Raw genomic sequence first — 13881 nt, 5'->3', positions numbered from 1 at the left:
ATTAATTAAACAATTGAGAACGGAGCGAGTTAAGCATACAAGCATGTTCATAAGGGAAACAAACCACGGTGTAAAACGTAAGTTTAAATAAAGTTTATAGAAACGCTCCCGCTGCGGATTGCAATAACATATTCACGAGATAAAAGTTTAATGAGAAGACACGAGGTATAAACGAACCACACGCCGTGGCGCAACGTTAGGGGCAACAGTTTCAACCATTCTATGATCTGCTTCTCGCAACTGAAAGACGGCACATGGCGGATGTTAGCCGACTTGCTGACCGCAACGTTAGGGGCTTCAAGTATGGCGCTGACGCCACATCTCAGTGCCAACACTTTGCAGACTGTACTTAAAAGACACGCCCTCCTCACTGGACAGTTAAAAACACCAATCAAACTAACGATGACATCAAGTATTACCCAATCAAAAGTAGGAAAGGAGGCATCTTCATAAAATGCGTGTGGGATGATTTGCATGAGACGCTGCTTTAAAAAAAAAATGATTACAAAAATACGGGATAAATCCCGTCCAGTATTCATTCAAAACGGGACGCGCAATTTCATTGTCAAACGCGGCACGATTCCGTATTTTAAAGGACGGGTGGCAACCCTACAGTGCCAGGTAACCACCCATACAATCAGATTGTGATTCAGACTAGGAATGCAATGAATGTAATTACCCCGATCTACATACAAGGCGAAAGTCTTGCAACATTCAAAGATGATGGTTTGGGATAATTAGTACTTATTAAGTACACCATGGAACATAAAAGAGCTTATGAAGCCTTGAACTGAAAAAAGCAACATCTCAGAGATCGTACAAAAAAAAAAGGAGGTAATGTCGTTTTACTCGCTGTAGATTTTAGTGAAACATTACCAGTTATTCCACGAGGGAGACCAGCAGATGAACTCAACGCTTCTTTAAAATCCATGCTTCTCACACGGTCGGTTATATGTTGCGTCTTCTCAGGTAGGTACACCAAAAAATGTATACATTTAAGCATGTAATGGGCAAAGAAAAAATGAGGTATACCTGAAGGCACTGCAGTAGTACTCAATGTAACTTTACTTCTTAAATGTTAATGTTTTACTGTTTAATAATTTATACGCTTCTTATATATTGTTCAAATTCTTTTATCAAAATACCACTGACAGCGCAATGCACGATAACATGGAGTGAATACACCATACGCATCTGCCCACGGCCGCCCTGGTGTGCGCAGATAGGAGTTGATTCTAAAATAAAATAAACATAAAAAGAGTAATACAATCATCACCCATAAAGCGGATAGCAGACGTGACGTATTATATGTGTACCACATTTCAAGTCAATAGGTGAAACAGTTTGCAAGCTACAGGTGATTTAAATATCCTGGACAGACCAACGAAAAGCCACGGTAGCAAATTATACAAGAAGATTTTACTGTTTAATTATTTATATTTATATGAAATGTGCTTCTTATATATTACTTCATATTCTCATATGATAATGATGTTAATGTTGTTTATATTGATTTCTATGTTATTGTAAGTGCATCTATGTGTGTATATGTATGTATGTATATATATATATATATATATATATATATATATATATATAAAAAATATATATATAAAAAATATATGTGTATATGTATATATAATATATCTGTATATGTGTGTATATGTGTGTGTATATGTGTATATGTATATATATATGACAGCAACACTCATAACAATGACAACACAATTACATTGACAATCATGTTACGTTATTTTTAAAATGTTTCCTTTACTTTTTCATAACCTCTTTAACACACTACTTCTCCGCTGCGAAGCGCGGGTATTTTGCTAGTATATATATATATATATATATACATACAGTGCATCCGGAAAGTATTCACACCGCATCACTTTTTCCACATTTTGTTATGTTACAGCCTTATTCCAAAATGGATTAAATTCATTTTTTTCCTCAGAATTCTACACACAACACCCCATAATGACAATGTGAAAAATGAAAAAAGTTTACTTGAGGTTTTTGCAAATATATTAAAAATAAAAAAACTGAGAAATCACATGTACGTAAGTATTCACAGCCTTTGCTCAATGTCCTCACAGGTGGCGCAGTGGTAGTGCTGCTGCTTTGCAGTAAGGAGACTGTGGAAGATTGTGGGTTCGCTTCCCGGTTCCTCCCTATGTGGATAGCGCTTTGAGTACTGAAAAAAGCGCTATATAAATGTAATGAATTATTATTATTATTACTTTGTCGATGCACCTTTGGCAGCAATTACAGCCTCAAGTCTTTTTGAATATGATGCCACAAGCTTGGCACACCTATCCTTGGCCAGTTTCGCCCATTCCTCTTTGCAGCACCTCTCAAGCTCCATCAGGTTGGATGGGAAGCGTCGGTACACAGCCATTTTAAGATCTCTCCAGAGATGTTCAATCGGAATCAAGTCTGGGCTCTGGCTGGGCCACTCAAGGACATTCACAGAGTTGCCCTGAAGCCACTCCTTTGATATCTTGGCTGTGTGCTTAGGGTTGTTGTCCTGCTGAAAGATGAACCGTCACCCCAGTCTGAGGTCAAGAGCGCTCTGGAGCAGGTTTTCATCCAGGATGTCTCTGTACATTACTGCAGTCATCTTCCCTTTATCCTGACTAGTCTCTCAGTCCCTGCCGCTGAAAAACATCCCCACAGCATGATGCTGCCACCACCATGCTTCACTGTAGGGATGGTATTGGCCTGGTGATGAGCGGTGCCTGGTTTCCTCCAAACGTGACGCCTGGCATTCACACCAAAGAGTTCAATCTTTGTCTCATCAGACCAGAGAATTTTCTCTCTCATGGTCTGAGAGTCCTTCAGGTGCCTTTTGGCAAACTCCAGGCGGGCTGCCATGTGCCTTTTATTAAGGAGTGGCTTCCGTCCGTCTATTCTACCATACAGGCCTGATTGTTGGATTGCTGCAGAGATGGTTGTCCTTCTGGAAGGTTCTCCTCTCTCCACAGAGGACCTCTGGAGCTCTGACAGAGTGACCATCGGGTTCTTGGTCACCTCCCTGACTAAGGCCCTTCTCCCCCAATCGCTCAGTTTAAATGCCCGGCCAGCTCTAGGAAGAGTCCTGGTTTCGAACTTCTTCCACTTACGGATGATGGAGGCCACTGTGCTCATTGGGACCTTCAAAGCAGCAGAAATTTTTCTCTAACCTTCCCCAGATTTGTGCCTCGAGACAATTCTGTCTCGGAGGTCTACAGACAGTTCCTTTGACTTCATGCATGGTTTGTGCTCTGACATGAACTGTCAACTGTGGGACCTTATATAGACAGGTGTGTGCCTTTCCAAATCATGTCCAGTCAACTGAATTTACCACAGGTGGACTCCAATTAAGCTGCAGAAACATCTCAAGGATGATCAGGGGAAACAGGATGCACCTGAGCTCAATTTCGAGCTTCACAGCAAAGGCTGTGAATACTTATGTACACGTGCTTTCTCAATTTTTTTATTTTTGATAAATTTGCAAAAACCTCAAGTAAACTTTTTTCACGTTGTCATTATGGGGTGTTGTGTGTAGAATTCTGAGGAAAAGAATGAATTTAATCCATTTTGGAATAAGGCTGTAACATAACAAAATGTGGAAAAAGTGATGCGCTGTGAATACTTTCCGGATGCACTGTATGTATATATATATATATATATATATATGTCCATCTGTCCATTATCCAACCCACTATATCCTAACTACAAGGTCACAGGGGTCTGCTGGAGTCAATCCCAGCCAACACAGGGTGCGAGGCAGGAAACAGACCCCGGGCAGGGCGCCAGCCCACCACAGGACGCGCGTGCACACACACTAGGGACAATTTTTAATCACCAATGCACCTAACCTGCATGTCTTTGGACTGTGGGAGGAAACTGGTGTACCCAGGGGAAACCCACGCAGACACAGGGAGAACATGCAAACTCCACGCAGGGAGGACCCAGGAAGCAAACCCGGGTCTTCTAACTGCGAGGCAGCAGCGCTACCCACTGCGCCACCCATATATATATATATATATATATATATATATATGTAAATAAATAAAAATAAATATCTATGCAATAGTAACTTCTAAAATCTTAGTAATTTCTCCCAAAATGTGACAACACACAATATTTATATTAAAATTTGCCAGACAATCACAACCATGTTTTACATATATTGTGAACAAATGAAAGATTCTCTAATCAGGACAGCTCACTATCCAATGTATTCAGGAAAAGTAAGTATAAGCCAGATATTTTGCATAGTATGCATAAAAGTATAATCTAAATCACTGATCAGAAGAACAGACATAATGCTGCACATGTGACGCTACACTGCTAAGGCTCAGAATTTTGATATTTATAAAGGTCATCAGAGACAACCCAGCACACATTGTGGTTTTCAGTTTACATACAAGCAATACTGAGAGTCAGAGGCCAACCAGACAAGTCCACAGCAACAAACTGCATTTCCAACCGCAAAAAAAAAAAAATCTAATGCAACTTATTCAAATTTTCAGAAGGTCACTTGGTCAGAGCTGCACTGCAGAAACTAGCGTAAAGGAAACAAGATGGAGGAGCTGTGACTATAGTGGCTTAAACATAGAGCAGTTCTTTATTGGCACACACATATTTTATACTAATGGCAATTAACACTTGCATTCTATGAGCCATTTTGCTTTTCTAGTGATATGGATTACAGTTATCATGACATCAGTACATATAGGAATCAAGAAATGAATAGAGCGCTAATGATGTGTTTGTGAACTGGAATGGTAATTTTAAACTTGGGGCTAAGTAACTGTACAGGAGCAATTTAGCCACATTAACTAACAAGTAATAATGCAGCATAGCTTGAGATGGCACAAGTCATTTTATCAGTTTAAATTAAAGAATATGGAAATTTTAAAAGAAGTCAAAAGATGTTATTATGTTTCCATGCAATGAACTGACTGACAAGAATTTTTTGGCTATTTGAGATAATCTAAGGAAGCAGCAGTAGTAGCAGTTGTAGTTTTGTCACACTTACAGACAAGAAGCATTTTTTAACCAAAATTCACATCATTCAGTCTTTAATTTGTTTCTTAAATAATACATTGTGCATTTATTTTAAATTATTTTATTGCCTGGAAGAACATCAACATCTTTTCTTGATACAGCACATGAGAAATGGATTGTAGTGACGAGTAGTGGTGTTAACATCTTAATATTTTTAGGAAAAACACAAGACAATACTTTTTCTATAGCAGAAAATTTTATAGTAATTCATTTTTGATATCACTTACTCTTGATATTAAATTTTATACACAAAACATAAATAAGATCAAGATTAAAATAAAGAATACAAGTGGGATTTGAACCAAGATGCCACTGACAAATAGTCGGACATGACACCTTCTGCGTTGTTCTGTAACTGCTGTTGATCAGCAATTAATCATCCTTTCCAAGCATTAAATGTGAAATATCATTGTTTTGTCAGAAATTTTTTTCATGACTAAATTAACATTTTCGTGAAGTCAGATTATCGTTGGCCTCAGGGCCATGAGATTGATCCATTAATGAAAAACATTTTTCCTTAGGTAGTCTGTAAATAGTAAAAACTTTCTTGCCCATCAGTCAGTCAGGGACAGCTTTATACCTGCATAAGAGCACTATGCTGAGCTAGTAAATCCAACTGGCAATCAAATTTCTCATCTTACAGCACAAAAGTAATGCAAGCACATAAGGGCATCCTGCTAATACAGTCTCTCTAAAGTCATGATGCTGACAATGGAGGCACATGTTATTGTGTATATGTATTCCAAACACATTATACCAGGATGCAATTCAGACAGAAAATGTTTTATAGTGTCAGGTGTACAGTTGGACCCAAAGTTTGCAAAGCCAGCAATGCTTTGCATGTATTTCACTGCACATTTACTTTATGACTCCCAAAGTGTCCAAAACCAATGAAAAGGGTGCATAAATATCCACTAGTAATGCAAACACCCTTAGGTCCTTTATATTATGTTAAATGGTTTAGGACATATTGAAAGTCATGCTAAATTAAACAAAAATGTTACAACACAGGTATACATTTCTTTTTGCTTGCTGACTCTATAGAATACTAGAAAATATGATGACACACAATGCAGCCTGCCATCTGGCACTTCTACTTGTTATTATATAGTGTTCTCTAAAAAAACAAATTTAATTCAGCAAGCTATTTTTCATTATGAATAATAATGATTATGTGTTAAAAGCAGAACGCGGTCACAAAAATAGGAGAAAAAATGAAAACATCAGTAAACAGTGCTGCTGCCTTAAGGATCCAGTATCTTGCATTTGAATCCTAAATCTTGTTCTTGTCTAGGAGAATTCACCCTTTCTCCTCACATTTGCCTGAATGTTACTCATTCATCCCCCAAAAATATGTATATTTGGCTGAATGGTTGATTTTAAGCTGAACCAAGTGCAGGTGCGTGTGTATAAGTGACTCTACACACAACTATCCTACATCCCAAGCTGCAATCCCTGGGACTAAAAATTGAATTATATGCGTCTAATAATGTTATGTTATATACACACACACACATTCACTCAAAGAAACATAAAGAGAAAGTAATCTGTTTTAACTACCAGCAACCAGAATTAGACAGTTTTTCTTCCTAATGCATCATAGGTAATACTGAAGAACGAAGTATATGGGTAATGCTAGAGCATTATCATTTTACAAAGCAAGAAATGTTCACAAATATGACTGATAAAAGAAACATATTTTTAACTTGGTTTTTTTTACCTGGACTTATGACATTATTGCTCACCATCTCCCTTCCTCTGTGTACATAATACGCTCCAGTATAGAAACTAAAGCAACATTCCAATTTCATTATGCCATTTCTCATCTAAGATGCATTTTAATGTTGAGTTATACTTACTTGTTTTCTTTCGAGCTTTGGACTATAACTTGTACTTGTTAATGGGTCTAATAAACACTTTGATGTCGAATACACATGTTTCCTCTTGACAAGCAAATACAAAAGGGAGATAACAGTGCTTACTAAAAGGTTTTTAAGAAAAAAAAACCAAATTAAATATTAAAACACCTTCATATTTTTGACAATTTTGTTATTCTTTTGTATGTAAAAATTATCCATAGTCATGCAGGGGTACTTGACAGAATTTTAGAATGATACAGATCTGAAATGAAACCTTTCAAATGCCAACTAGCTTTTCAAGACAAAATCTCTATTCAGAATCAACTTTTATTTAAGACACACTAAACAACTCATTGACTAGATGAGAAATACATCTAAATCTGCTTTATAATAAAAAAGGGTGTTAAGCTAAAATGTGAGTTCAGACCATGATCTCAAATTTGAGCATATGCATGGAATTGTTTTCAGAAACTGAAAACAGAAGATTGAATAAATTTAAATTAAAATATTTAAAACAACACAGAATAACTAAAGATTACCAAATTATTCTAACAAGAAGTGCAGCAGTGAATCAATAGTCATATGAAATTCAATGTATTAAATTAATTGCATAAAAATGCTGCTGGCAAACAGTGAAACTCTCAAGAATGTTGAAACAACCTGAGAGATGTATAGTAATGTGGGGGTGGAAAGCATGAACTGAAGGCTATATCCTTGAGAGAGGCTGCAATCTGGAAGTGTAACTGTCCCAGATATGTGATAAAATCCTTTTAAGCAAGGAGATACTTATTAGACTAAAAGGTGAATTTTAGTTAAAGCTGCTGTCTGGACTATACTCACTTCCTTTGTAATCCCTACTTTCATTAAATGATCTACAGATCTGGGTCAGTGTGATATGACAACTTCATGGTTCTGAAGGTATAGTAAAATTTAAGGATAGTAGTATGGCTTCCTTGCTTTTGTTTCTTAATATTTTTATATTTGATAACCTATTATTGTAGTACATCAATATTTTATTTTCAAAGGAAATATGTCTAATTGTTAGAAACAAGCTCTAATTCAAAATGCGTATCCCTTTACAGACTAATAAAACATCTAAAATTAATCAAATACAGTTTAGCTGCATGTAAAAAGCTCCAATGAAAGTTTGAAAGCTTTAGGCCCTGTAATACATTGTGTGTAGATTAACTTCAGCAGGCCTTGGCAGAACAAAATGACAAAAAATATTTTCAACGCCACTAACTTGTCCAGAAAACTAGATGACATCTTAATCATAACCTTTAAAGAAAAATAGTGCTTAAAATCTTTTTTAAAGTCAGAGATAATATTTTGTCTATTGATTGAGAGAAAATCTGACATTTGTTTCCAGTAACAAAATCCAGAAATGCTGGTACCATGCCATTTTAAAATTTGGGGTTTTCAATACTTTTCTAGTGTTTGTATAACATACATTCCTAACTTGCATTTGTTGCCAATTTGAGCACTCACAATCTTATAATGTCTGGATATACTGTGCTAAAACCAGCTTTGGATAGGTCCTCACTTTCTGCAACTATAAAATCTAAAACTGCTGTGGCAAAAGTTAATTAAGAATCCTAATATGTCTGACCTATGGAGAGTTATATCCAAAAAATTCAAAAAGGATAGTTTTTCATCTGTACATTATAGTTACCCAAGAAGTAATTTCTTTAAAATAGATAACTTTTTACCTTCTACTAATTTATGTATGTACAAAGTTGTTGTTATCTCTGATCATGCCTTTTTTATTATTTTAGAGCTAAAATAATTATGCCCCACTAATCTGTCAAGAACTGATTCATGCAATTCTAAACTAAGTACCTTAGATGTGTGCTGAACCTTTTAATTTTATTTGTTGTTTTAGTCTTTATAAAGAACCACTTTAGATGGGACTCGCTTGTCATATATCTCTTTAGGGACTGATTGCAGAGTCCCGTGGATTATTTTCGGAAAAAATTATTAAATCACTTTTTTTTTTTTTTTTTTTAAATTGTTTTGTGTTCTGTTATTACATTTTGTTCCTTAATTAAATACAGTAAAATAAAAAATAAAAAACAAATAACTTGCACATATGGCTTACAAGGTGGATCATAGACATCAGGTGCATAAAACTCCACAGCTACACTGTTGTTAGTGTAGAAAAAGAAAATGAAATGGGTCAATATACAATCAAGAGGCAGCACCACTCTAAAGTGTAAGGAATTTTCAGAATGGAACTCTTAGCTCTGGCAGTGTCTGTTTTACCTAAATTGTGTAGTGAAAAATCAATCAAGTTAAAATTAATTTTATACAAAAAAATTTTGGAATTGTTGAGCTTTTGACAGTTACTTCTGCTGGCAAACATATTTAGTCACATATGCATAACATGCAATTTCTAAACCTGAATATTACCGTGGATTTAGAAAATATAAAGTTCCTTTCACTTTTTTCACCTTTTGCTATGTTGCAGCCTTGTGCTAAAATCATTCAAATTAAATTTTTCCCTACATTAAATAACACTCAATACCCCTGAATGACAACACGAAAAGTTGTAAAATGTATTATGAATAAAAAAATGAAATATCACATTAAACACAAGTATTCAGACCCTTTACTCACCCTTGGCAATCATTACAAGCCAGAGTTTTCTTGGGTGTGATATGAAAAGCTTTGCAAACCTGAATTTGGGGATTTTTTGCCATTCTAATAAGCATATACTCTCAAGCTCTGCCAAGCTGGATGGGCAGCTATTCAGGTCCCTCCAGAGATTTATCTGGGTTTGGGTCTGGGTTTTAGCTGGGCAACTTAAAGGCATTGCCAGAGCTGTGCCTAAACCACTCCTGCGTTGTCTTTGCTTTCTGCTTGTCTTGTTGGAACGTGAACCTTCAGCCCACTTTGAAGTCAAGAGAACTCTGGAGCAGGTTTTCATTAGGCTATCTCTGTGCTTTGCTTTGTTCAGCTTTCCCACAAACCTGTCTAGTCTCCAGGACCCTGCCGCTGAAAAACAACCTCATATCATGATGCTAGTGATACTCTAATTGATCATCCGTCAATCTAAATCGGAAACATTTTATTACATAAAACTTGCTCATTGTTTAGGAAACTGACCAATCATTGTTCTAAGCTTTATGGTAACTTAGTCGTGGTATTCCCTTAGGCGATGTATTACAGTAGTTGAGGTGGTGCACATATACCTTTTTTGGCTAATAAATAAAATGAACAGGAAACACCGGTTGTCTACAGTTTAATTCTAAAAAACTCCAAAATTAGCATTTTAATATAGAACATAAGGACTATGTGTCTGGTTATGCAGGTTCTTAGTTTAAAAGTTTTTCAAAGGGATAAAGAAAAGAAAAAATGGAGTCAGCTAATTCAGTACTGAAATTCATGATTGGTATAAGCCCCAATGATGCTGCCAACAACATGCTTCATTGTTAGAATGCTATTACACAGGTGATGAATGGTGCCGATGTTGATTTCGTAAGACCATAAAATCTTGTTTCTCACAGTCAGAGTTTTTTAGGTGCCATTTCACAAACTCCTAGACGGCTTCATTATTTCAGGTTCCCTGGAGCTCCATACAAGTTTTTGGTCACCTCTCCTACCATTGCCCTTCTCCCATGATTGTTCAGTTTGGTTAGGTGTCCAGCCCAAGCAAGAGTTGTGGTTGTTACAAACTTCTTCCATTCAAAGATTATTAAGGCAGCAGTGCTCTTGATAACCTTCAATGCTACAGGAAGGTTATGTAGCTTTCCTCAAATCTGTGCCTCAACACTCTCCTCTGCAGGCAATTCCTTCAACCTCATGGTTCAATGTTTTCTCCGATACACATCGATGGCTTTTGAACCTTAAACAGATAGTTGTGTGCCTTTCCTAATCATTTTCAATTAATTGAACTGACCACAGGCGGATTTCAAACATGTATAAACTTCTCAATGATGATCAAGAGAACAGGATGCACCTCACGGCAAAGTGTCTCATTACTTGTGTTAATGTGATATTTCAGCTTTTTATTTGTAATAAATTAGCCAAAACTTCTAAAACCCTATTTTCAATTTGTTGCCTGACGGGAAAAAATTAATTTAATGAAAAACGAATTTCAACATAGCAAAATGTGAAGGGATGTGAATACTTTCTGAATCCACTGTCTTTTTAATTAAAACGTGCCTCTTAACATAACTTACATATATTAAAGTGAATGACCATGTGTGCATAGATAGAAAAATTTGATAAAAGTTTGGAGTTTCTTTGGTGTATGTGCAATTAAGCTTCATCTACAGATGCCAAACTTTGTTTCAGTGCTCCACAAACTCCTCAGCTTCTCATTAATAGATCATGCAGACATTCTGAATATAAAGAGCAACACAAGCTTTTATCTACGTATTAACATATTTAATTTAAGGGGAGTTTAAGTTATGCTGATGAGGTAGTGTCCATATGTAATGAAACAGGCACTCGGTTCTTGGTTTTGCTTGGTTTCAAAGAAAAAATATAGAGCAATATTGAGAAGACTAAATGCATTATTAATTCCAGCTCAGTTTGGCTGACCTTTCTGCCTTTCAGGAAAGTAGTAAGTAAACACAGAAGTCTAGTGTGTTGAACATGATATATGTCAGTATGCTTAGAGTGCCCAGAATGTCATACGCAGGAGGAGTGCATATTACCCAACCCCTCCCCACCCCCCACCAAAGTGCTACAGCTTCCAGGACTGCTTGTTGCGGTAATATCTCTGACTAAGCAGCGGATTAAAGTTCTATTTGCAGCGGATTTCAAAAATGGCAGGACACTTGTCTCACAAAGTGTCATTAAAAACCTGTCTATAACACGGACTTTTACCTAACTTTTTAGTACGGTCAGTTCAAGCAGATTTTAGGAATCCTTTCTCTGGCCCCACAAAAATCCTCAACATAATGCATAGCATATACACAAGCACAAGTCTTAACAAACCTGCTCACTTTAAGTGTTAATTACTCCAACATGAGCCATGACAAATATCAGAAGATTGGGACAATCTTCAGAATATTTCAAAACAGGCAGGACTTCATTTGCATAAAACACAAAGCATTCTACCCTGTTTACCTTCAAGGCAGAACCACACAGTTACTTCATGGAAGAACAGAATCCTCGGTCAAATTAGGATACATCTGTACCAAAACATTCAAAAATCACTACTGCACCAGAACTGTCACAACAAACTCAGTACTTACTCCAGTTCACAGATAAGTTGGGAAATGAAACTCAAAAGAGCAGTTGAGGATGGAGGACACATGTATAACAGCTGCTTGTAAGGTGCAACTGGAGCCCAATGAACGTTATGACTAAGTAGATTCTACATTAAAACTCCCAGTTATTGAAATTACAATTGTAGCTCAATGGTAGCCACTTGAGAAAACACACATAAATTGAATGTAAGAATATTCCTAAGCAAAAAGCAAATGCAACTTCATTCCTCAGTGAGTAATCAGCAGTTTCAAAGCCTAGTAAACATACTGTACAGTAACTGAAATGTACACTGTGAGACATGTTTATGATAGAACTAAATAATCCAGATCACTAAGTAATACTTTTGCCGCCTCATGCATCTTGACAGTACACACTAGGAAGCTCACTTTTGCTCTGAAGTTTTCGGTGATACTGATCTTCACATATTCACCCACAAACACAAAGACCTCAAAGGTAAAAAGAAAACAGAGAGAAAGAAGTACAACCTGGTAACTGTGAGGCAGAAACACTCCCAACTCCAAGTGCCCTGCGGTGCTCAAAACTCCTTGCAGTGCTGAAACAGGCCTATCAGAGCAGAGTAGCAATATAACTGGAAATAGTGGCTGATACTTAGCTAATGAAGAAAGAACTGAGTATACAGCTGTGTCCCAGTCCGTTTAAAATAATGTGTGAGCCACAAATAGACTGAACTTCCTCTGAAAGGAAAATTGTATGCTCACAGACTGAAATATACTCGCGCAAGAGCGCACTGACTGGCTGGCAGAGAACTTCCCCTCACACACACACACTCAAAAAACATACACGTGCACACACACACAATGGCAGGCAGCTTATGCGCATGCACACAGACATGCACATACATTGGTCAGCAGCTCTTACATTCAAATAAGCATAAGATTTAATACATAAACATTTCCTACATTCAGAGACTCAATGGCAGGTAACTCCTGCACACACTATATACACACACCAACAATCAGCTCCTGTGCGCGCGCACATACACACTGCTTAACGGATTAGAGCTTCTTAAACAGTTTCTACAGCAACCCTTACCACACAAATGTGTGCGGAAACTGGAACATGCCACAAGTGCTGTTCAGTGTAGCAACTACAGTTTCTACTGCTCAGTAAATGTTCTGATCTTTAGATTGTGAACAACTTGAGCTGACATGAGATATGCTGCACGGAAGTAGTCTTTCAAAGTTTGAACCAAGAAAGTCTTCTCCAATCCGAACTGTGATAAACATAGCTGATCTATGTCAGGCTTGCTCTACACCAAACTCAACCCCAAAAATTCATGTCAGTTGAAATAAAATACACTGATCCAAACCATGACACCTGCAGGTGGATCAAGAAAGGCACTTCTAACCAAATACGTGAAGAATTTAGCTGACCTGAAACATTCCAAACTTTGCGGCTGTAAATTTGTACTGTTGTTGCCCTGACAGGAGTACCCTACTTTACCATTGTCTTTCTTGTGAACTGTACCATTTAACAGAAAGCTGACTCAATAGGTCCAACAATATATCTGTCGTCTGACTGCAGAGGTCTCTGCTATTTAAGCACTGCCTGCTCAGCAAAACTATTCAAAAGGCAGCTAAACAGGTAAAGTATGCAATATTTAATATATTTTAGCATTTCCTTAGTCTTGTTTACACTGATCATACGTCTATCAGTCTATCATTTGCGTTAAGTGGTGCAGTGGTAGTGCTGCTGCCTTGCAAGAAAGTAGCTGGGGTTCGCA

At 37.0% G+C, this 13881-nt stretch overlaps 1 protein-coding gene across 16 annotated transcripts in view; it reads right to left on the bottom strand.

Annotated features, from left to right (window-relative positions):
• The window catches only part of dgkza (diacylglycerol kinase, zeta a), a 218608-nt gene that overhangs the window by 130825 nt on the left and 73902 nt on the right, over positions 1–13881 (bottom strand). For 2 of the 16 annotated variants that reach the window (XM_051922692.1, XM_051922695.1), the window contains exon 1: positions 12623–12865. The exons of 9 other annotated variants lie outside the window; for them this stretch is intronic. The gene's annotated coding sequence lies outside the window, so the exon portion shown is untranslated. Of the gene's footprint in view, positions 1–12622; positions 12871–13881 lie in introns of those variants that run through there. 5 more of the 16 variants (XM_051922697.1, XM_051922699.1, XM_051922696.1 and 2 more) reach the window with 4 other exon arrangements.

Source organism: Erpetoichthys calabaricus, chromosome 2 (assembly GCF_900747795.2).
Source record: "Erpetoichthys calabaricus chromosome 2, fErpCal1.3, whole genome shotgun sequence".
Lineage (NCBI taxonomy): Eukaryota > Metazoa > Chordata > Cladistia > Polypteriformes > Polypteridae > Erpetoichthys > Erpetoichthys calabaricus.
The sequence above is the reverse complement of the archived record's forward strand: the minus strand, read 5'-3'. Positions and strand labels throughout refer to the sequence as shown.